Genomic DNA, 23,123 nt, shown 5'->3' with positions numbered 1-23,123 from the left:
AATGCAGAGAGCCAGGAAGTTCTGCCAGCCTGCGAGCGTCCGCCGCCTCAGCGCGCGGGGCCCGGGGGCTGCAGAGGCGGCGGGCGGTGGGCGGCCGGCTCCAGTCCCGGCGCTGGGCCGCAAACGCCGCCTGGGCCTCCGCCGCCCGCGTCCGCTGTCTCCCGGCTCCTGAGTGGCTGGGGGGCCGGGGTTAACCTTTCACCGCCGCGCCGCGTCCAATCACAGGCCCGCTCTCATGCCGGCGCGGGCGAGCGGAGCGTGGGGGCGCGGCGGGGCGGCGCGGGCGCCGGTGGGATTCTCCAAGCGGCGGTGCGCCGTTGCCGCGGGCCGTGCGCGGGCTGCGGGCGAGCCGGGCGCTGCGCAGTCTCCGCAGGCGCCAGCGGGAGGGGTCGCGGCGCGGCGCAGGCGGCTCCAGGCCCAGGTGAATGGAGTAACCTGACAGCGGGGACGCGGCGACGGCGAGCGGGAGGAAATGGCGGCGGCGGCGGCGGCGCCGGGCGGCACCGGGAGGCCTGGGCTGTGACGCGCGCGCCGGAGCGGGGTCCGATGGTTCTCGAAGGCCCGCGGCGCCCCGTGCTGCAGGTGAGGCGGGCTCCCGCGGAGCCGCTTTGTGTCGGGGCGGGGAGCGGCGCCGCCCGGCCCCGCGCCCGCCTCCACGCCGAGGCCCGCATGGGCGCGCTGGGCCCGCGCTCCGGCCTGGCCCGCGGGGGACACCGGCGCGGGCCGATGCGCGGCCTCGCCTGGTCCCGGGCGGCGCGGCCTGCGGGGTCGGGGCCCCCGCCGGGCTCTGCGCCTCCCCGACCGCGGCGGCCCTCTGGGTGGGCGCTGTGGAGGGACCCCGTGCGCTCGCCCGGGCAGCGGGTGGGCACGCGGACTGGAGCCTGTCCTCCCCGCTCGCCCGCAGCCCGTGGAGAGCGGGGCTCTGACGGGTCGGGTGGCGCACCGAGAGGTGCGGAGTGCGCAGCGGCACCTGGAGCATCCTCGGGCCCTGCCCTGCTGGGGGCCGCTCCGCTGGGCCTCCGCGGACCCCTTGGAGAGGGCTGGGAGGGAAGGAAGCCGGGCTGTCGGTGCTGGCAGGAAAGCGCGAGCTTCGGGGCCCGCCCGCGGAGGATTGTTCGTGTTTATTGGCAGGTGACCAGATCTGGGTCCCACGGGGCGGGTGGCCGAGGCCATCTTTCCGCCCCTCCCCTCCGATGTTTTTGTACCCAAACGCCTGGACCCTGCCCAAGGAGCCTTTCTTAAGGATTTTTAATCTTTAGGAAATCAGTGTATGTTTTAAGTTAGACCGTGAGATTTCTGTAGATTGTCTAGAAAAGCTGAGCTGCCCCGATGGCTTTGCCCGCAGCACGGAGCTAACAAACCACTTAATGCATCTTTAATAGCCTGAAGATTTGCAAAAACAGATGAGTGGGGACTCCTGGCTCTATGGTGTTCGGTCAGTGCTTTTGTGGGGAAGTCGTGCTTAAAGGGACACGTTACTGACCCACAAGATAAGTCTAAGCGTTCTTAGACTTTCACGGTTTAAAAACATTCATCTTATTCAAGAGTGTTACTTTGAAGTCTGTGTCTTTGAGATGCTTCTGTCTTTGGATTTTCTGAATCTTGACGGTTTTGATTTTCAGTTGTCTTCGTGTCGCTTGTTTTTCAAGTACAGCGCACTCAGTGAAGGGAAAACGGCAGAAGTTAGGAGTTAAGAAACTTGGAAAGTATTTTTTAAAAAAATGCTTTAATAAAAGGTTAAGTTGAAAATGTGTTGGTGTAAACATTAAGTTTTCTAAATAAAAATACCCATCTTAACCAAGAGCTCCAATAATTTATTGAAGGATGGATGATGGTACAGGATTCTGAATGAGGCTGCTAGTAAGTTGTAATTTTAGTATCACTAATATCTTTGGAACTAGCTAGGTTCTAGAATAATCTGTTTATTTTGCAGAGTGTCTTTATTTTGCAGAGTGTCTTTAAAGCTAGCTAGCTACCTGTGGCACGTGTATATTATGTGTCATATGTGCTGTATATACACACACACACATAATTGTTTTGAAACTTTATTTTAGGCCATATTTTATAAAACTGTCTATAGATTAGAAATACTAAAAGGTTGCTTTTAATAGGGTCGCTGTAAACATTTAAATTGGTAATTTTGGTTCATGGATTAATTCATGGCATCAAAATGCTGTTTTAAGTAAAGATGTATTAGTTGAATTTAATTTGGGGAGAAAAGACCGTCTTTTCCTGCAGTTATTTTAGTAAGGGCTTGTTTTACTTTTTATGCTCTCATCTCATCACTGAAGGTTCAGTTGTCTGCTGTGCTAGGTCTGAGGCCCCGTGTGTGAGTTGTATAACGAGGCGGTTTTGCCGTTGCTGAGTTTTGTTGTCTTGGCTTTGGAAGGCTTTTATTTTGATGTGGTTCATGATTCTTGTTAGATGGTGATGTTGTGGTGTTACATGGTGGGTTGTACTTTTAGAGTAGTGCTGCCTTCTAGGAAGGATGACTTTTATGGCACTGAGATATTTATTCCCGGCCACTGTCTGACACAGGAGATGCTTGTTTTGTTTGAGAAAGTAGGTTTTTCATAGACATTCTCTCACTTGTGACCTTAGCTTCCTGTGGTCATCACTGTGGCAAAGGAGAGAATGATAACGTTTATAAGTGCCTGCTTATTATGTGCCAGGATGTTTCAGGTGCCTCTATATCCGTTCTCATTTAATCTTCATGGTGACCCTGAGACAAACTCAACACTGTCCTTATTGTACACGCAAGGAAACTAGGACTCGGAGATAGTTGCCCCAAGTTATGGTTCTAGAAGTGGCAGAGCCAGGATTGAATCATGGTTTGATTTCAGAGTCCTTGTGTTGTATTGCATTGCTATTCCAAGTGGATTTTAGGGGAAAACCTGCATAACACATAGGTCAGACCTTAGCTAATACTTGTTGAATAAGTGAAACTGTCTACCCTTAAATGTTCAGGGGACCTCTGATTATCTGAATAAGTCAGATTTTTTTTTTGGTGGTCAAATATACATAACAAAATTTACTGTTCTAACCCTTTTTAAGTGTACAGTTTGTGGCACTAAGTACATTCACATTGTTTTGCAACCATCACCACCATCCATCTCCAGATCTTTTTCATCTTCCTCAGCTGAAGCTCTATTCATTAAACACTAACTCCCCATTCCACCCTCCTCCCAGCCCCAGGTAACCACTCTTCTGACTTCTGTCTCTATGAATCTGACTACTCTTGGAACCTCATATGAGTGGAATCATACAGTATTTGTCCTTTTGTGACTGGCTTGTTTCACTTAGCATAGCATCTTCAGGATTCATTCATGTTGTAGCATGTGTCAGAATTTCCTTTCTTTTTAAGGTTGAATAATACTTCGTTTTGTATATACGCACACCACATTTTGCTTATCTGTGTGTCCATCGATGGACACTTGGGTTGCTTCTACCTTTTGGCTATTGTGAATAAAGCTGCTATGAACATGGGTTTACAAATATCTGTTTGAGTCCCTGCTTTCACTTCTTTTGGGTATATACCCAGAAGTGGTCAGATTGTTTCTTGATCATCAAAACACTAGACTCGGCATTTATTGCAATATGAGTTTTTTCAGGGCTGTTTCAGATAGTTATACTTTCCTACAAACAATTCCTCTGTGTCAGTAAAAGACCTTAATCTCCTTGAGGCCCAGGATTTACTCTTTTTTATGATCTCAGTTCCTCTTAGTGTTTGGCGGGTAGATATTCAGATAACTGGATTTGTTCAGTTGATCATCATGGAGCTGTGTTGGCTCTGTTGCATGCTGAGGAAGGCACCAGTAAGGTCCGCGTTGAACTTGTGCAAAAAGTGAGTTGGAGCCAAGTGGCTTATCCTGTTTACCTTCTGCTCTGCTTTTTAGATGTTTAGGAGTTTAGCTCATTCTAAAAGCCCAATGGATGCAGATGTTTTATTATTTGTCTACTTCAAGAAAGGATTTGAGATGGTCATAGAATAGGTGTTTGAGAGGACTATGAAAATAAAGGTAAAGATTGAGGGGTAGAGTGGAGGGAGCTGCAGGGAATTTGATGAGGAGCTTGGGGAAGGATAGCTCAGCATCTGCTGTAACTCAAGGCTTTTTTAAAAAAATTTTATTAGTCAAAGCAAGAGAGGAAACAGGACTAATTATAGTTGGCATTGATGAATGAAAGGAAGTATACCAATTAATCAGGAGAAGCAGACTTTTCTCTCGTATGAAGAATAAGAGTTTAAATTCTTACATAAAATGACATTAACAATATGTGGAGAAAATGTTTTACATTTTACAGTGATAGAGAAACATTTTTCACGTGCCATTTTAGAGAAACTGGATAAAAGCCTCAGGCATAATAGAAAAGCTTTAGTAATAGAGGTGTACATTGTTCTGGTGACTTGAATTATTAGAATTTAGTTAGTTTATCTTTCATATGCCGTCTGTCAAATACCAATTGTCTCATTCAGGCTTTTGCCAGATGCTGGATAGGAGTCCATTCACAGATGCACTCCTTTCTGGACGGTACAGGCTGTCAGGGTTTTCCACATTCTCTCTGCCCATCCTTAGGAATATGTGCTGGTCTAGAAAGTAGGACTCAAGCACGATGGATGAAAGTAGGACTCGAGCACGATGGAGAGAAGAGCATTATTTTTGAGGTCCAGCTGCTGAAATTGAAGTTTTCAGTCAAGAAAGAAGGCCTTTGTTGAAATAAATTCTGAGTACAAAACGGCTTTCCTGTTTATCTAAAATTGTCAGTGAATTGTTGGTTCTCCTTCAGTATGCAACGTTGCTGTACATTTTAAATAAGTGGCTGAGAAGATGCCACCAGGAAACATTGTCTGAGGATGCCGGTAAGACTGTTATTAGAAATAATACATGCAAGTCTTCAATTTTGGCCTTAATGTTTTGACTTTTGAGGCTCAAAGTGCCATTCGGTGTCTTGGCTGTGTTAAGGTGTATAGAATAGTAAGGATAGTAAGGATGGAACAGGACAGTGCCTGGCACTAGAAGGTGCTCAGGTTTGTTGAGTGAATAAAGTAGTTTGTCTTTATAGCACTTTCTGCAGTACTGTCCTGCAGCGCTTATTCATGGGGATACGTTCTGGGAAATGCATTGTTAGGTAATTTCGTCGTTGTGCGAACATCATCGAATGTACTTACGTAGCCCACTACACACCTAGGCTGTACAGTGCTAATCTTATGGGGCCACTGTCTTATATGCGGTCTGTTGTCGACCGAAACGTCCTTATGCCATGCATTACTGTACTAGAAACTAACACAGTTTTATGGAGAATAATATTGCTTGTATATTAAGGCTTTTGAAAAGATCATTACTGTTCGGGTTTTGGACAGATCATGCTGCCTGGTTCTCCATTTGTGAGGTACATATGATTAGGTGCGTAGAAACATTGTGGGCTGAGAGGAGTGTTAAGCATTCTGTAGAAGAAGGTTGCTGTAAGAGTTGGGAGTTTTACTGCCACTCTAGGCTTTCTCATTGTTGAAGCAGGCTACCCCTGATAGTTGTGGTGGTGGTTCTTTTTTAGGTGACAGCTCAGTGTGTACAGTGAAGTAGGGATTTTGAAAACACATTTGGAAATTCTTTTGGGCATTAGAAAATGTCAGCAAACCAGTTCACAAGTTAAGAGATAACGTACTTAAAGAACTCAAATAATGAGAGAAGGATCTCAATTTAGAGACTGATCTCTGCAGTGATGTAGAAAGGTTCTGTGATTAAGGAGTTAGATCGGTAACCCTATCTGAAGGGAAAAGAAAGGCAGTCAGCTTAGCCGGTACACTGAGATATTTTGGGATTCCAGAATTTCTCTCTTCCTTCTGTTGGTAACAGCCTGGAGGACAAGATTAACATGATGAACCCAGAGATTTGAATGGCCTCTCCTCCTTGCACACATCCTGCTGCACAGCCGTCGCTCCTGGGTAGTTCTGATCAGTGGTATTTTAAGCTTTTTCCACTTTGCAAAATTAAATATTAATGTTTTATTACAGCATTAGAGGGATGTGTAAGAGCAAGTCCTTGCTGTCAGAGAGACCAGAGTTCAAATTCTTATTTCTCCAATTTATAGCTGAAGAACACAGGGTGTATGGCACCCTCTCTGAGTCAGCTTCCTCATCTGTAAACTGGTCATAATAATAGTGTCTACTTCTTGAGGTTGCGAGGAAAAAAATGAGCTTCTTAAACTCTTAGCCCAGTTCTAGCACGTAACTACTACTTGAAAAAATTTAGCTGATATTATTTTGCTTTAAATATGTACGTTAGAGAAAATTTTGCTATGTTCTTAATGTGATTAGATTATGTTGTGATTTTTTTCCCCCCAAATTATAAATATTAAGATGTATGTCCAGTTTTATAATGGAAGATGAGAAAGGAAAGAGTCTTTGAGAGTAATATTTCACAGACAAGTTTTCTGTATCGAGGATGTGTATACTGGATCAGATTGTTCAGCTGTCTTAGTTGTGTCTCTATAATAATGATACCAAGTGTCATAGTGCCTTAAATATTGCTAACTTTCCCTAAATAACCGTTATTCTTCTATTAAGCACAAATAAATGCATTGTCCTTGAATCTCTGTTTCAGACCAGTGCACACTGTTTAAATGTCTGTCATGTGCACTTGATGTAGGCCAGTGGTTCTTACTCTTTGGAGATCCCTGATTTGATGAAAGATATGAATCTTATCCCCAGAGAAATGTACACGTACATACTCGTACTTTTATATACAGTTATAGGAGGTACAGGGATGCCTCCTGAACCCCATCCATAGATGCTGATTTAGGCTATGTCTGCACATGTAAGGACAGGTCATAGGTTAACAAAAGAACAACCACAACATTCCAGATAATGGAGGCAGATGTGATTGGTGGCATTCAGTGAACAGTGTAAAATAATGCGTGGTTAAGAAACCTGGGTTTTCATTTGGCTTTACTTCTAAGTAACAAGCTGTGTGTTAAGGGCAGGTCAGCCTGGCCTTTCTAGACTTTGTTTTAATTTTCCCACTTTTAAAATGATAACATTTACAGGTCTCCAAGAGATCTTATAGTCGGTGATCTTTGAAGTGCCCATATAATTCAGGGACTTCTCCATTTCAGGCTGAGACTCTAAACTAAATGTGAGACATGGGGAAGAGACTGCATTGTTGAGCACTAAGATTTGTATACAGTGACCACAGGAGAGTAGATGATGGGATTGTGAGATGTTCTGAGTAGGAAATGTGAGATGAAGACCCTGGGAAATAAGGCTTGACAAGTAGGTAAAGTCGTGTTGTGCCTTGAGTGAATGGCAGAATCTTTCAGAGACAGCTGAGCCTTTTCATCTTCTATCTGTGCATCTAGTACAGCTTAGTAAATATTTGTTAATGAATGAGAATCTGACAGGAACTGTTTAAAGCTTTCGATCTGATCAATATGACGAAGAGCAAGTGACCCGTTGAGAGGCCTCTGATACTGTTAATGAGGAAAAAGTATCTCATAGGCGCTCTTGTATTTTAATTTTAAAAGGTTGTGTTTTGTATGTAACACTGTGCTGAGATTACCTAGCTTTCTTTCAGGGTCTTGTATATTGTACAGCTAACATTAAAAAGAAAAAAAACCCAATTCTTGAATCTTTATATGTACCTGTTACATGTAACAAACTCAAGTAATTTATTAATCTTAGACCAAACATAATTTTGAGTGTTTTAAGAAAAATGCAGAATTTTGTTGATTAAAATATATGAACAAATAATAGAACAACCTAAATTAGGCATTTAAATGCAGTATGTAAATTGAACTGGAGTCAAGGCAAGCTGTAATTTCTAAACACTATTACCATCTTAAAAGAGTCATTAATTCTTTATTGCTTATGTAATATATGGACTTTAGTTTCCAACCCTTCTTCAATAAAATATGTGAAATGAGGTGTTGTCAAAGGATGCTTTCCTTTTGGGGTACACTTGTTAAAAAAAGTTTCTATCAACATATGACAGAATTCTGAAGGAGAATATTGTTTTCATACTCAATCTTTGTAAATCCCTAGCTTTTTCATTGCTGGACGTTAGGAGAATTCCGGAAAGTTTTTTACATGAGTTAGGTCCATCCTTTGGCCAAGAGTAGGGAAATCGATAATTTTCTTAAGGCTTCTTTAGCATGCACACACATACACACACACACGCACTTTTACATAGGTATATACACATATGAAATCTCTGTCTTGCCTCAGCAGCGGATGCTCTGGCAAAATGCTTACCTCTTATCTGTATTGAGTGAGGAAAAAGTTACGCAGTCCACTCTAGTTTCTGCAATATTAATTTATCTAGTTTATTTCACTATGTTTGAGCCCCCTTTATGATGATAATCTCTCTTAAGGTAGCACTCTTCCTTTCACTAGAGAGAGAAGTCATTATGTAGTGTTTGTGTCAAGCAGTAAATCATGTTTAGTCTTCAGCTGAATGGAATACAGATACTGGGAAAGACGGTGAGCTCTGTAGTCAGTGGTTGTTATTTATTGAGCCCTATGTTCCAGACTACAAAGGCCAAGAGAAATGCCATTGGACAGGGCTGATTGCAGTTGCTAAGGCTTTACAATTAAAGCAGTGTTTACTTATATGTGTTTATGCAGATTCAGTTAAAAATAGAATATTCAGTTTGCTTCTGGGTCCACTCTTTTTCAACCCCCAAGGGAGATCAAAAGGAACACATCGAGATGCAACTTACATTGACTGGCAGATGGGTGTAAATAGACACCTCCCATGAGACCATAGCGTATTGTATATTGTGGAAGTAAAAGACAAAATTTTAAGTAGAATTCCACTTTTCCCATTTATTAGTCAACTGTCCTTGGGTAAGTTATTTCAGATCCCTGTAAAATGGAGATAATACTTGCCTTGATGTTGTTTTGAGGATTAAACGAGATAATAGAATTTAAGTGCTCAATAAGGGTAAATATTCTCCCTTCCCCTCTTATTCTGGGGGTTTTACCAAAATCTCACCATGGTAAATGAAGAATTTTTACATACTATATTAAAGATTGTTTGCTTCTCTTTTAAAATAAACTTTAAATGAAATCAATTTTAGTTGATATGTCGGAAAGTGCATCAATTATAAGGATACGTGAAGTGAACACACCTGTAACTAGTGCCCAGATCAATGAACAAACATGACCAGTATTTTATAAGCTCCTCTCAGTGCCCTCTCCCAGGCACTACACCCCCCCCCCAAAAGTACACATCATACTGACTTAATTACTTTTTCATACTGACTTAATTACTTTTCCTTATTTTTACTTTAATGGAAGTCATATGGTGTGGTTTTATGTTAGCTTTTGTGTTGGGTTTCTTTAACTTACCATTTTAAGTTTGTGAGATTCATTCCTTGTTGCATCATCTAGTTATAGTATTGTATGAATATGTCGATATTTACTTGTCTGTTATGGACATTTGGCTTGTTTTCAGTTTTGATGATTATGGATAGTGCAGTTCTGAACATTCTTGTGCATGTCTTTTCGTGAATATATGTACATGTTTCAGTTGGGTACACTTAGCAATGGAATTACTTGGGTTATAGGGTATGTATATATTCAGCTTCAGCAGATACTTCCAGTTTACAGTTCTACCAGCAGTGTATGAAAGTTCTCTAAACTCCGCGTTCTCCCCCACACTCGATATTGTCTGTCTGCTTCATTTTAGCTATTCTGATGGGTGTGTGGTTGTAGCTCATTGTGGTTTAATTTGCATTACTCTAATTGCTTATGAAGTTTAGTGACCATTTTGATATCTTGTGCTGTGAAGTCCTTTGCCCACTCTCTGTTTGCTTGTCTGCCTTTTTCTTACCAATTTGTAGGAGTTGTTTCTCTATCTCCTACTCTCGCTTGTTTATTCACTCTCTTAACCAGATCATTTAATAAACAGAAGTTCTTAATTTTAATGTAGTCCAGTTTGTCAATTTTTTCCTTTTATGATTAATGCATTTATGTTTTAAGAAAGTTTTGCTCTCTCCAGGGACATGAAGGTATTCTCCTATGTTTTTTTCTAATAACTTTATTGTTTTACTTTGTACCTTTCTATCTGTAATCCAGCTGGCACTGATTTTTGTATATGATGTGAGGTAGGGGTCAAGATTCACTTTTCCATCTGGATACATAATTAACCTAGCTTTTGTTTGAAAAGATCATCCTTTCCCTACTGTACTACAGTATTGTTCTTGCCATTAAGTGAGTGACCGTATATGTATGGGTCTTTTTCTCCATGTTCTGTTCTGTTGCATTGTCTATTCTAGTGCCAGTACCCACACTGCCTTAATTATTATAGCTTTATACTGCCTTCATAAATCAGTTGAGTTTTTAATGTTAAGCCATCCTTACATTCCTATGATAAACCACAGCTGGTCATGATGCATTATCCTTTTTATATATTCCTGGATTCTATTTGCTCATATTTTGTTTAATATTTTTACATTTTTTGTTTGAGAGATAGGTCTATAATTTTACTTTCTTGTAATGTCCTTGTCAGGTTTTGGTGTCAAGTTTATGCTGGTCTCGTGCAAAGAGTTGGGAAGTATTCCCTCTTATTTCTGTCCTCCTGAAGAGTTTCTTTTTAAGATTGGAGTTATTCTTTAAATGTTTAGAAGAATTCACTAGTGAAGCCATCTGGGCTTGGAGTTTTCTAATCAACTTTTAATAATCAAGTTTCTTTAAAAGCTATAGGCCGTTTCAAATTTTCTGTTTCTTTAGATGTTAGTTTAGGTAAATTGTGTGTCCACTTAATCTCAAGTATTTCCTTGGTGGCCCCTAAGAAATAATTGATACTAAAAATAAAAATAACCAGATAAACCTTTGCTCCATTTGGAAAAATTACAACTTTTCAAGAGATCATTAAGTGATTTAATATAAAGAATACTCTTTGTTGTGGTGTATGGAAGAATAGGCAGTGGTTAATGCCACTTAAATTAGGCTTTTTGTACTCTTAAAATTTAGGCACAAGTGTGATTTATATGGACAAAGTTAGTTCCCTGAAAACTAATGATATTCAAAAGCTGTTGGTATGTGAAATCTGTAATTAGATTGGAAGCTGAATTTTTAATCTTTGGCCAAAATTCACTTTGGATTAATTTGACTAATGAATTATAATTACATATTCTTTGTTGTTCTTTGAAGGATTGTTTCTAAGTGATGGTGACAATGAAAATAAGTAGTAAAGTATGAAATATATCTTAAGAAATGTGTACATTTCTTGAGTGGAAATGTGCGGTAGGCAGTCAAGTATAGAGAACTGGAGCTAGAGATGGGGTCACAAACCATCCTGATTTGTCCACAGTTGGGGTAGGTGGATGGGTGGTTCCCAGGACAAGGGACTTCCAGTGCACAAACAGGGACAGTTCCAGGCAAACCACTATGAGTAGAGGCAGTGATTGTAACCAGGAAAAGGAACGTCTTCTCTGAAGGAAAGACTCAAGTTTGGGAGACTCTTCGTTGTGTTCCGATGTTCTTGACTGTGGGCCTTGGCCAGAGAGTTGTTCTTGGGCTGAGATTAACTAGGTGAGAACTCTTGGTGTGCACTGAGACTAAAAAGGCAGAGGCTGGAATCTCGCTTGAAGCCCCCAGGATGAGGTTCAAATCCCCGTCGAGCTCTGTTATAAGGCCCTTTATGATCCAGCTGCTGCTTGTCTCACCACTTGCGTTGTTGCATCATCCTCCCGTGGGATGAGAGCTCCAGCACACTGCTTGTCGTTTCCTCAGCGTGACCTGCCTTCTTTCTGTTTAAGTGCTTCTCCACCTGCTGGCTCCTCTCCCCCAGGATGTCCTCTACCCCCACCCTGCCAGTACTTATGACTACTCATTCTCCAAAACGGAACTCAAGTCCACTTCTCACCTTCTCCAGAATACAAATTTGCATTCGAGATGTCTTGCTTAATAAATACTTGTTGAATGCATGAATGAATAATTTAAGGGGCAGGAGGTAAAACAAAAGTTTAAGTGGGGAAAACCACCTTAAATATTACTTTTTATACTACTCTGAAATAAAATTGGATAAGTTCCATTTTTCTGTGTTCTACTGATAGCCAAACATATATATCAGTGTTTAGTAGAGTTTTGTTTTTAACTTTGTTTTAAAATATTTTCAAACTTACCAGTTGTAGAAACAGTATAAAGAATTCCCTACGTTTACCAGTAATTAACATTTTGCCACATTTGTATTCTCTCTCTCTCTCTGCATATCATTATTGTTTTTCTGAACCCTTTGGTAGTAACAGGTGTTAGGCTCTTCATTGCTAAATATTCAAGATATGTTTTCTAAGAACAAGAACAGTCTCTTGAATGCCTCCTGTGTTGTTTCTCTGTTGCCTTCAGCTCAGGACAGTCCTTATGCCCAAGTGGCATATTTCGGGGTGGCGTATTCTGATCCCCCTTCATCCCAGTAATGTCCTTGATCGCGGTTTTCCTTCCCTGATAGAAGACTCAGTCCAGGGATGTGCACTGCATTTAGTTGTCACGTCTCTTTACTCTTTTAATCTGGAATAATTTCTCAGCTTTTATCTTTTATGATACTGACATTTTTGAAGAGCACAAGCCCGTTGTTTTGTAAAATGAATCTCAGGTTTGGTTCTCATGTTTCCTCATGATTAGATTCAGGTTTTGCACTTCTGACATACATGATATTTCTTTCTCAGTAGGAGGTACATGTTTTCTGTCTGTCTGTCCCAATATTGGTGATGTTTGTCACTTGAGTTAAGGTGGTATCTGTCAGGCTTTTCCAGTGTAAAAATATCAATTTTCATCTGAATTAGTAGGTAATCTGTGCAGAGATACTTTGAGACAATGTAAGTATTCTTTTGTAACCTTTACCCAATAGTTGTAGCATTCATTAGTGATTCTTGCCTCAATTACTAATGTGATGGTTAAAAATGGTGATTTTTCTGTCATTCCTTCTACATTATTAGTTGACGTTGCATAGAGTTTTATATGTATTTTAAACTTAATAAAGTACAGTTTCTAAAATGAAAAATTAATGAGAAGTATTATTTGAATCTGGGTTTTTCCAATTATACTATGTAACTTTGGAACTTTAAATTGTTGCTGAAACATTTTCAAGGTTAGTGTCAGATCAGACTGCATTAATGTGGAAGAGGATTCTGTAGGTTGGAGTTCCTGGAGGAGGACTGTGATAGGAGGATGGGTATAGTTGGATGATGTCAAAATTATCATTGTACAAATTGATGCCTTTCCAGCTTTTTCAGGTCAGCCCTGAACTTTTGTGGGGTGTGGGAACAAGGATGGGGGCATTAAACTTGTTAAAATAATATGGATTGTTTAAAGTCTTTTGAAAGTAGGAAGTATCTGAATTGAATTTTTTATTCAACTTACAGAAAGATATATCTTAATTTGTTAGAGCAATAAGGTTTATTCTCACCACAGAATTATAATTAATAATTAATGAAAATATATTATGGATATTTCCAGCTTTCCTTAAATTCTATGTGTCAAGTATGAGAGTGTCTTTCCTTTCAAAGATCTTACAATTTTGGGGGGGCATAGCAAGCAATAACATCTAATATGGAGCAGAAGGTATAATTAGGCCCCGATTTGGTGGTATAGTTCATGTGTGCTGGGTGAGAGGAGAGTCGTCAGGCTTTTAGGGAAAGTTTGGGGTGGGTGAGTGGGGGAGGGGCCCCAGCAGTAGAAGCTCATCTGTAGAGATTGGGACGTCCTGGTTCTGGAGTTATAGGGAAGGCAGATGACATGAGTGGTTGCACACAGCTGTGATGTCGTGCTGCACCTCTTGCCCGGAACTTTTGATATGTTGGCTCTCCTGACTCAGCGTTGATTAAACATCCATCATACTCGGCAGTCGCTTGGGCTCATTCTGTCTCAGGACTGACGTCTCTTTACTGTTAAAATGTTCACACTGTATTGTCTTAAAACAGCTTGACATAAAAGATTGTGGCCCTTTCTTCCTCGTGGATGTTCTTCCCTGCTGTAAAAGATAGGCAGAAGGTAGTGATGAATTGGGTCAAGTTCTAGCACTTGTTGAACCATGTTTTATTGAGTAAAGTACAGCAACTTGGAATCAAATTTTAACCTTAAAACTCACCTTGAAAGCTAGTGCTGTATTAAGGATTTACCTGTCTTGAAATAAAACTGCAGGGTAAATGTCATTGTAGGTAACTTGAAGGGGAGGGGCGGTGCCTGTGCCATTTTGATACGTTGGAATGTTGTCTTTTTAAGAAGTATTCCAAGTAAGTGGGCCATTGGCTGGCAGCCTAGAGATACTTTTTATATGGAGGTTTTGATGGATGGAATTTGTTAAGATGGTATTTGACCTGTATTCAACTGCAATTTTGGACAAATCTAATTTTAGGCATAATTACGTTGAAATGTAAACATAATATGTTTATGTTACAGATTTAGAGAAACCCACAAATTTGTTTGGTTCATAGAGTAGTGCAAGAAAAGAAAGCTAGTGAATTTGTGGTTTAAGTTATAGAAACTAGGGTAAATTTTACCACATTTAATGGCTTAAGAAGGGAGAAGTTTTCTTTTTCGATACCTTAAACAGAATCATGTATCTCTAAACTGTTGTCTTCGTATAAATCATCCTCAGTTTGAAAGTTTATTTTCCAATTCTAAACGTAATAAAGTGTTTAAACTGTGGGGAATTTTAAAATGCAGGAAAATTTTAAGGAAAAAGAAATTGCTCATGGTAGTAATCCCATCCTCAATTTTGGGGTGAATTTTCTCTTCCTCCATTCCTCCCTCCCTCCCTTCTTTTCTTTAGTTTTAACTTGAAGACAAAAATCACGATCTTACTATAAATAAAAATGTTCTGCTTTTTTCCTTGAATGCCATAAGATAAGCATTTTGTTCATTATAAACTGTCATCATTTTTAATGGCTCAGTTGAATTGCATCATGTAAAAGGAACCATGGTTTACCAAACCATTCCCTCATTCATTGTTAGACATAGGGGGACACGGGGTTGGGGGGGGCATTTTTTGCTATTATAAATGGTAATGCTGAAGGGAGCATTTCTGTGTGAAGTTTGTGATAATATTGTAGGCTAGATTAATATGCAAGGATTTCTAATTAATAATGACAGATATGACAAAAGTAAAAATGGAAATATTTCTCTTTTGCTGTGTATTAGCTAAAGATACCAGTGTTTAAATTCTTGAAATTATTGTCCCTTTTCTTTTCTCTTTGGTCTCTCAATCTTTGGTTTGACCTTAGTCTTTTCATAATCTATATTCACCAAATAGTAGTTGATAAATCTTTGAAATATTTATTTTATATACTGTGGATATTTTGGATATTTCCTATCTTTTTGTTTTTCCTTATATTTTATATTTTTAAAACTTGTCTATTTGATGATGATTTCCTGCCCAGCTGTGTACCATTTCATTGCCTAAGAAACAGTTAAGTGAAGTAATATTTTCAGTGATGTCTGTGGAGCCAAACCGAAGTAGCATATAGTATTTTTTTGTTTTTGTTTTTAAAGAGAACTCTTGGACACAAAGCTATTTAATTTTATTTCACATTACATACCATATTTTATGATTTAAATTTGTTTGGTTTTGATCCTACTGTGAATTCATAATGACTAGGTAGTTTGGAGTTTGTGGTTTTTCAGGTTCATCTGGTTAAAAATACTGTATAAAATCTTGGATACATACTTTAAGTTTTCTATACTGAATCTTACAATTAATAAAACATTTTAGGTTTTCTTTGAGTTCCTTAAAGTCTTAAGAATGTTTGAGAATGGTTCTAGATAGAGATGGTAGTGTGGTTTATTAAAAACTACCATTTATTGAGCATTTTCTGTGTTACAAGCCCTTTTTCTCTACCAGGCTTAACCTGTGTGATCTTATTTAGTTCTCATAATAGTCAGGTGTTCCTATTTTACAGGCAAGGAAACAACCCTAGGGAAACTTAGTGGAGTCTGATAAACCTTGGTCTTCCTGACAGTGGACCCGTTGCTGGCATTCAGATGATTTTAAATGAAAGATACTTAAAAAAAAGTGACTTTGCTTTCTACATCCCCCCTGGCCTTCCTCAGTGCCCCTCTTGCCTCATAAGGCCTCTGTGAGGAGGGAGTGACTGTGTAGTTGAAAGTGTTCAGAGGTGAGAGCATCAGCTTGGCTTATGAAGTTAGCTTAAAACAGCAGAGACTCTCTCCTCTAACTTTAATTTAGAAAAGGGAGGTTGGTAGGAGTTGTTTGTAAACATCTTGGATCCTTTCTATGTGCAGATTCCTTGTTAACACAGCTAAATGTTTGCCTTCTTAGCTCCATCTTCCTTCTTAAAACTCCTCTCACTAGTATACTTGGGCAGTATACGTTAGAATTTCTCTAGTGTTTAAGTTCCGAGAAATGGAATTTTGTTATTTGGCGTGAATACTATTTGAGAATTGGACTTTTTTTTTTTTTTTAAAGGGAGTGTTGGGGAAATATAATTAAAAACAAAATCTCCTCTGATGTACGCCTGAAATTTATACAGTGTTATAAGTCACTGCCACCTCAACAACAACCACAAAAGAAAAACAACAAAAATCTCCTTCCAACCCAGAAAATAACTCCACAAGAGTAGAAGGGAAGAAAACGATTTTATTTTTGAGCAAGCATTAAACCAGAATGTGATGTGCACCACAGGCTGTTCACGGAAGAGATCGCGAAGACAGAAAGAAATCTTACTCTTTCATATAGTTGTGTTACAACACTTTACATCCATGTTTTCAAGATAAAATTGCTAGTTTTCTTGTAATTTATGACTGGAGGTAGGTTTTGCAATTTGTAGTCGGGTGACAAATTAGGCCCATCTCCTCCTAGGAAACTGGGAGATGGGGCATTATCTTTCATGACGATTACATTTCAGAGATGGCTCACAGGTCCTTAAGGAAACATTCCTGAGAGGTGAGGCTGGCTAGAGGCTTATTTACCTTTGAAAAAGATTCACATACATTTGAAAAGGATTGAGAAAGAAATTCTGAAGAAAAGGGAGGAGGAAGAGTTTCTTCCCTTTATTTTCAATTGGAAGAATTAAGCCTCTTATTTTTAATTTGCCTTTATACCAACAACCATATAAACCTGTTACTTTGTATCCATAGCTGAGGGTGCCCTTAGCGATTAGAGTTAAAATAATGCCTTGGGGTCTCCATAGCATATTTGTTACTCAGAACTAAAAACTCTTCAAACCTTTATTAGTTTTATCTGTTAGCTTACAGAAGAAGTACTTTTGACAGTGTTTTAGTGTCACTTTGTTGATATTGTGTGTTTTTTTCCTTTTGTGCACTGTGGTACTTTATGGTAGTTGTGCATGTTGGGCTTCCTGAGAGGAGGGATGAAATCTGGACAGTAATGTTTGTAAAGTTAGTAGCGTCAGAATCTGTGACACATTGTAATAAAGCGAGTAAGTTGGAAGTTTTCTGTTACCCACTTTGAGTATGCGCACCAAGGAGGCTCTAGATGCCTCTAGACTTCAGACCAGAAGGGTTAGTTAGCGGCCTCTTGTTGCAGACCTTGGTCTGAAAGAGCACAGCCCTATACTGGATTTAGATGCTAATGTGGGTTAAGTTTGTTGGTTTATACTAAAACTTGACTGAGTGTCTGGTAAGTGGCCTGCCTTTGTTTCAGAGTTATCTTAAGGGGGCCTATCCAACAGAAGTTTGCGTGTTGGTAATTTAAATCGTGGCGGTCATCAATTAAAATTAGAAAACTTGACCTTTTGGCTCTGTATTATGAACAAGGTGTCATTATAATTGGCATGTTAACTTTCTAATGTATCTGTATACAGAATTGTCTAGGGAAATAATGTGGATAACTCAGCAATAATTTTGTAATAGTGGAGTTGCATTAAATTTTAAAGGGTTATCAGTTTATTATTTTGGTTATGGTGTTTCTAAAAAAGAGGTGAATATGCTAAGAAAAGATGCAGAGGGGCCAGCCTGGTGGCATAGTGGTTAAGTTCACACGCTCTGCTTTAGCTGCCCAGGTTCATGGGTTCGCATCCCGAGTGTGGACCTGCACCACTCATCAGCCATGCTGTGGCGGCGACCCACATACAGAATAGAGGAAGACTGGCACAGATGTCAGCTCAGGGCCAATCTTCCTCACCAAAAGAGAAGATGATGATGTAGAGTGTGGCGCATCAGGCCATGTGGGGGTGTTGAATTTGCATCTTACCAGCTGACAGTGCAGAATGGAATGAAGAGTCAAAGTAGGAGGTAGCTTTAGAAAACAAGTCGACATACCAGGAGATAGAAAGACAGCTCATGCAAAGCACCATACTGACTGACCATCGTGTTTAAGTATTTTTAAAGCCAGATTTTACTGGGGGAAAATGTAATTTAGTGCCAAGAATTTCCCCTTATATCTGATTGGATTGTACTAACACTTTAAAAAATTTTTCATTTGTATTATAACATAATAACTACTAATTTTAAAGGGCAGCTCTTTCAGACATAAGCTGTTTTCTTGACTCCCAATAGATTATTTTTTCAGAGATCTTATTCTGCTAAGTTAAATATGAAAATTTTGTCAAGTAGGTAATTTCTTAAAGTTGGTTTTTTAAAATGAGTTTTATGTTCTAAAATATTCTCTCTGATTGCTTTTAGGTTACCTAGGGTATGAATTAATACAGACTTGGAAACTGAAAGAACTTAGAATCAGCATTTTGAGGTAAATATGTACATGCTAAAGTAGTGTTAAGGTCTCCCCATTCTGCTTTGTTAACTGATTAGCAAAACAAATTTGTGTATGAAGTGGAAAAGTTTAACCTCCACAGGAATGTCATTTAAATGATTAGACTAGACATAGATAAGTAAAAGACCACTGCTCATTTGTTCTTCTGAGCTTGTGGTAATAGAGGCATTGCAGTAAGTTAATGAGTATAAATGAAATCTGGTGTCAAATCTAACAAAATCAACATTTGTTAATTAAATTAAGCTTTTCATCTCAGTACTTTATGCTTCGTTCATTTTTGATTTATAATCTTTTTTAGGAGAAGCACCCCGAAATTTAAATTTCTCCACAACATTAACATCATTGAACTGTGTTCCTGTAACAGAGTTTATAGTATGGGTTTAACTGTTCTTTGAGTTGGTGTTTTTAATTTCATTTTGAGAAATTGGAATTGCTGGTAGAGTCCATACACGTATTGAATACTTATTAGTAGTGATTTGGATTTCTCAGCCAAGTCCCTCTTCTGATGACCTTCTTTATTTCTTCTGTATATGTGAATTTAGGAAATAACACATACTTATGCTTTTATTTATTTATTTTCCTAGTCACTATCTTTAGAATTTATTTACTTTGTTTGATTTCCTTGTATTCATTTTGAAATCTTTTCTTGAACTTTTCTCTAACTTTTTCTTTCCCCCAGATCTCTGGGAATTAGGCATGCTATTATTGCAGCTCATTCTCTTGTTCTTTGTTTTAGAGTAAGACTTAGTATCCTAAAATAATCCAAATGTCCTTTGTTTAAAATTTAATACAAAATAATGGCCTTTATTCAAGTCCTCTTATCAATAGGGCTCTCTTGTAGATGTGTTTGTATTCAGTTTAAGTACAGGAATCTTAAACTTCGCTATTTTTGCATTTATTTTTAGAGCAGAAGCTTGGGCATGCTGTGATTTTCCAAAAAACTGCTATCACAATGTCAAAATGCAGTTCAGACAACAGCAACACAGAGATCTCAAACATTAAAACGGTAAATCTGTGATTTATCATATGTGGAGAGAGGAAGAGAGTTTATTCATGTGTTTTACTAAGTTATTTCTAAGTGAATAATATATGGAAGCTATGAAACAACCTCACCAATTTCATGAGTGTAAATTGTTTGACCAGAAATTTAAAATCTGTGATTGAAAAACAGTCACATGGAGTTACTCTGTTGGCTCTGCTAAAGCAGTTAACCATAGTCAGTTAATCCGTGAAACTATAGAACTTTTACTTACCAGCAGGGATTCAGAGCTTTTGTTTAAGGCCAAGTTAAGGAAAAAAAAATCTATTTAAACATGCCAAAGAAAGTAAAAATTGGCAAAATTATAGGTTTTTCTGTTTTCACGTTATTGGATTACGTGTTGAATTTTTTAATCTTGGATTTGCTTTCCCTAAATCGAAGGTGTATTACTGGTGCCAGCCACTGTATACTAAATGAATGAAAATGAATTTAAATATTATGACCGTATGGAAAATATAATTGAGAGGATCAAATTGCTCTCCTCCATTTCCTTGCAAATCCTCTCCTGCATCCCCCCTTCAGGGTGAGTAGGAATGGAGTGGGTGTAAATTTCTAAACCAAATAGACATATCTTTTGATCTTTTTTTTTTTGAATGATTCTGTTCTTTACGTTAGTTATTGTGTGGACATTCGTGAATCTCTGATTCACTTCATCGAATATTTAAATGTATATGTGGTACATTGTACCAGGAAATTTAAGAGCTGCAAAGAATGACACACATCTTGTTCTTTGGAGCATGTGTGCCAGTAAAAGAAAAAGGTGTGTATGTCTGTGTCTCTGTGTGAATATATGCAACATGATATAAATTATGAAACGCAAATAGGAGCTGTTTGAAGGTTTTTACATCACTCATGTGGACACTGTTTTCATTCTACAAACCTGCAGTGTTTTGTTTGCCATGTCCAGGGCGTGGTTTGGTACAGTGGGTGATACAAATATGTGTGAGACATACAGCTCCTATACTCAAGGAAATCCTAGTCTATTTGGTCGTATTTATTTATTTACTTTTTAAAACTCTTTATCGGGAAATAATTTCAAACTTGCAGGAAAGTTGCAAGAATAAGAATAGGACAGGAATATGTGCTTTTCCTCTTTGCCCCATTTGCTTTATCGGTTGCACATACTCTCTCTCTCTCTGTATCTACAGGTAGTTTCTTTTTCTGAACCATTTGAGAATAAGTTGCATACATCATGGCCCTTTACTCCTAAATACTTCACTGTATATTTCCTAAGCATAAGGATATTCTCTTACATTAGCCATAGTGCAGTTATCAGCTTCAGTGAACTTAACAATGCTGTTGTCTACAGGTGTATCAGCGGACTCCGTAATGTCCTTTATGCATGTTCTGCAGTCTAGGACGCAGTCTGAGATCAGTTACTGCATTTAGTTGTCATCTCTATAGTCTTTAATCTGGAAAATTTTCCTAGTCTTTCTATTTTATGATATTGATATTTTTGAAGAATATAGTCCCTCCCCTTTTAAAAAATAGAACATTCCTCTCATTTATTTTTTAAACTGTTTTTCTTGCAGAGTTGTTAATTATTATTATTACTAATGTTATTTCTATGAGAAGAAATGGTGACAGTGGTAGGGAGGAGGGGGTGCTGCTGGTTCCTGGCCGTATGTGGTTTCTGGAGGTGGAGGAAGGCGTGTTTGGGACTTGCGGTGCCGTCTTTTCTCCTTCCTTTTTTATTCCCATCCACCACGAGGACTTAGGCTTGCTTCCTGACACCTTCCAGCGTGTCTTTGGCTGGTCTTGGATTAGCATTTGGGTTGGGTGAAAAGTGCGGAGTCAGGCCTCAGGATAAATAGCCTACCAGTAAGCAGCCTACGGAAACGCAGGAGAAGTGTAGAGGTATTGCAGGCGTGGCGGCCAGGGGGACGTGCCCGCAGACCTCAGCCGTGGGCCTTCAGAGTGACCCGTCGGATCTCAGGAAAGGAGGTAAGATAGATTTCACTTCAGGTTCTTGGCAGCTGTGTTGAGTAAGAAGCTTGAATTATGAGCCTGCGGCTTTGCGTCCTGTGGGCCTGTGCAGTTGAGAAAAGTAGGCACTAAGTGTGCAGTGCGAGGAGTGCTGTTGGGCTTTGGTTCAGTAGAAAACGAGCAGATGATTTCTCATGAAGAACATAGTTCTGTTTGATCCAGGGAAAATGCTAACATGATAGTCTTTTGTGTTGTACTCTGGGGTACTTGGCTTGCCATCTTCTGAGAGGATAATGGAATGGTGGTACTGTCTGGCTGCAGGCGTGCCTGCCTTGCCAAAGTCCTCGGCTCCTGCGGCCATTTGCTCCTGTGCCACTTAGTTGAGATCATACTCGTATTAGCTGGATATTGAATTCTTGTCAAATGAATTAATCTCTGAAATCAGAATTTGGTATTACGCCTATGCATAAAAGAGCCTCTACACTTGAGACTTGTTGTTGGCTTAGATGCAACAACTTAAGTCACAGTGTTGTACCATGGTTATAAATTTAACATGTCAGGAGATTCAAAGTTTATGTTGTCAAGGAACAAAGAGCGGGATTCTTTCTTTCTGGTTTCATAGAGTGATAACAATGAACACACCAAAGCAGTACAAGGCAGAAAATTCCCTTCTATGGGGCAGGTAAATTCTGCTGAGAGTCAGGAAAGCTGATGATGGACTTTCACATAGAGATTTGAAACCCTAACCCTCTATCTGCAGGTTAGGAATTTTAAAGACTCAGTTTTTGTTTTGTCATTTTACATTATCAAATTTATCTTTGAAAAAGAATACATGAAATATGGAAGAGTGCTTCAATACCATGAGAAAACTTCCATTTCACAGAATGGTGTGCTTTGTTTTAATTTATCTGGGATATGTATAATTTTAGAGGTACATATATAAAGAGCCGATCAGCTGTGCAGTTGTGATGGGTTGTCAATTGAGGAAAATGACCTTCCATGTTTATGGTCTTTTGATGCAATGACAGAATGTTGGCAGACATTTGAATCTCTCCTGTGTGCAGGCACAGTAAGTGCCTTCCATATGTTGTCTCATTATTTTATCAATAATAGCATCACAGAATTTGCAAAGAATGTTTGAAACCTGTTGATGTATATATTTACGTGTTTTATGTATACACATATATATTTAAAAAGACATCATACTATGCATGTTTTCTTTTAAAGGTATATTATGGACACATTTCTATGTCAGTAAATATAGATGTGTATTATCTTAATGGATTCAGAGTATTCCCTTATATAGCTATACCATAATTTACTTAGCTAATTTTATTAATACACTTTAAAGTTGTTTCTTGTTCTTAAGTAATAATGCAATAAATATTCATGTACTTATATCTTTGTGCAGCTGTCTACTTCTTTTAGATAAGTTTCTAGGTGTAGAATTGTTGGGTTGAATGGATAGAATG

The 23,123-nt window shown here is 39.2% G+C and overlaps 1 protein-coding gene across 8 annotated transcripts in view; it reads left to right on the top strand.

Annotated features, from left to right (window-relative positions):
* Positions 1-336: 336 nt before the first annotated feature.
* Positions 337-23,123, top strand: part of DICER1 (dicer 1, ribonuclease III) — a 67,264-nt gene continuing 44,477 nt past the window's right edge. For 2 of the 8 annotated variants that reach the window (XR_009223739.1, XM_058567633.1), the window contains exons 1-3: positions 338-582; positions 18,599-18,662; positions 19,592-19,692. The gene's annotated coding sequence lies outside the window, so the exon portion shown is untranslated. Of the gene's footprint in view, positions 583-18,598; positions 18,663-19,591; positions 19,693-20,106; positions 20,249-21,428; positions 21,670-21,962; positions 22,412-23,123 lie in introns of those variants that run through there. The other 6 variants (XM_058567635.1, XM_058567641.1, XM_058567634.1 and 3 more) reach the window with 6 other exon arrangements.

This window comes from Diceros bicornis, chromosome 24, assembly GCF_020826845.1.
Source record: "Diceros bicornis minor isolate mBicDic1 chromosome 24, mDicBic1.mat.cur, whole genome shotgun sequence".
Taxonomy (NCBI): domain Eukaryota; kingdom Metazoa; phylum Chordata; class Mammalia; order Perissodactyla; family Rhinocerotidae; genus Diceros; species Diceros bicornis.
Note: the sequence above shows the minus strand (reverse complement) of the source record. Positions and strands in the feature narration are given on the sequence as shown.